We start from the raw sequence: 2,097 nt of genomic DNA on the forward strand, positions 1-2,097 counted from the left end.
CTGTTTAAATCTCTTGCTCATTTATAGAGAAGGTTGTTTGTACTTTTCTTATTATTTAATTTGATTAATTGAATAACAATATATTAATTAATTTGATTAAATTAATTAAACATTAATTAATTAGATTAATAATGAATTATTTAATTAATTTTATATAATTTAATCTCCATAGATTCTAGGTATCAGGCCTTTGTCAGATTCATAACATGCAAAAATCTTCTCCATTCTGAAGACTGACTGTTCACTTTGTTTGTGGTACTCTTAGCTGTGTAAAAGCTTTTTAGCTTGATCAAATCCCAGTAATATATTTTTGATGTTGTTTCAATGGCTGGGGAGGGAAGGTCTTCCTCATAAAGTTTTTCCTAGGCCGATATCTTCAAGTGTTTTCCCTACACTCTCTTCTAGAATTTTTATTGTTTCGTGTCTTAAATTTACATCTTTTATCCGATGAGAATCAAAATGAATATGGAACACTTCATGAATTTGTGTGTCATCCTTGTGCAGAGGCCACGCTAATCTGTTCTGGATCATTCTAATTTTAGTATATGTGCTGCCAAAAGAAGCACCCTATGTCCCATTTCCAACAGTTAGAATGTGCACCTCTTTTGGAATATTGCAGGGGGCATATAATCCCTTTCCATCAATCTAATGCTCCCTTAACGCTACTGTGTGTCAGTGAACCTCAGATATTTTCCAGCACAGTGTGGGCTAGAGTCAACTAGTACCCACTCTCTCACCTCAGATCTGGTCATGTGAGAGCTGTGAATGAGGCCTCCTTTATGCTTACGAACTTCCCTGGCTCCCAGCATGGGTGACAGCCTCACACAGCTCTTTCTGGAGAGCTGGATTCTAAGTACAGATACGTCAGTAATTTGTGACATTGGGGATGTCTCTTCTCTCTTCTGGTCTTCAGGCTTCTCGTATGGAGAATGCCAGGGTTGGACTCCACCATTTCTGTCTGTTCAGGTGAGTTTTCTTCTGTAGCCCACTGATATAGTGAATTGCACTGAATGGTTTTTGAATGCAGAATCAGCCTCATCTTCCCAGGATAGACCTCACTTGGTATTAAACTTTCTACGTATTGTGTAATTTGGTTTGCTAGTATTATGTTAAGGATTTTTAAGTTTATGTTTTTTACTAGAGATGTTCGTGTATGGAATATTTTATTTGTACTATCTCTAGTTTTGCTATCTGGCTAGAGTATGAACTGGCTCATGTCCCTTCTTCTGTATTCTGGAAGAGTTTGAGTAGCATTGGTATTACTTCCTCCTTAAGTGTTGGTAGAATTTGACAGTAGACTCTTTCAGCCCTGGATGACCCAGAGTCCTTTGCAGTGACTCAGAAGAAGGCCCTTCCCTGCCAATAGGAGAATTGAGAATGTTCTTTTCTCCAAAGCATACATGGAGGTATCTTCCTCTCTAATCAACTCTTGTGCTGGCTCTCTAATTTGCAGGCTGCAGTTTTCCCAGAGTGACTTTGAGTCCCTGGGAGACAGTGAAATACAACGTAGAGGACTAGAGCTTTGCAGTCAGCAAGAGTCAAGCTGAGATCTGTTGTTCTGGCACTTAATAGTCGTGGGTCTTGGGCCCGTGTTCTTGAACCTCTCTGAGCCTCTGTTCCAGCATCTCTAACTGGGCATGGTAAGTTTTAGCTTACATGGCTATTGTGAGGATGGAATTATATAGTACTTATAAAAAGTCTTGCATAGCCAGTGTATACTGGCCTTTCTAAGCAAATAGGGATAGTCCATTGTACTCAGGCCTTGGGGCCTGTCTTGGTAAAAGGCCTATTTGCCCACTTTTGAATCTAGGGTAGAATTTTCCAAAGGGAGTTAGAAATGCAAAGACAGAACTTGATTTTTTTTTTTATTTTTGCCATCTGTTCAACAAGACAAATGAGTTTACCTTGGAAACAGCCACATTACAAAGTGATTGGTGGATGGGAACAATTTGTTATAATGCTCCAATTCCACTACTTCTTTCCAGGTGGGGAGAATGGCTTCTTCTGTTAGAGGGGCTCCAGAGCATTGCTCCCTCATGGGAAAAGGAGAACAGGCAGATATTCAAATCCTGACTGGAACCTAAGAGTGTGCAATCC

The 2,097-nt window shown here is 39.5% G+C and overlaps 1 non-coding gene across 1 annotated transcript; it reads right to left on the reverse strand.

Moving 5' to 3' along the window:
- Positions 1–459: 459 nt before the first annotated feature.
- On the reverse strand, positions 460–566 carry LOC111726458. Its single transcript, XR_002774223.1, has one exon. It is a non-coding gene; the product is annotated as a U6 spliceosomal RNA (small nuclear RNA).
- Between the last annotated feature and the right edge of the window lie 1,531 nt (positions 567–2,097).

The sequence above is a fragment of the Otolemur garnettii genome, unplaced genomic scaffold, assembly GCF_000181295.1.
Source record: "Otolemur garnettii isolate 467f Iridium unplaced genomic scaffold, OtoGar3 scaffold00066, whole genome shotgun sequence".
NCBI classification, from domain to species: domain Eukaryota; kingdom Metazoa; phylum Chordata; class Mammalia; order Primates; family Galagidae; genus Otolemur; species Otolemur garnettii.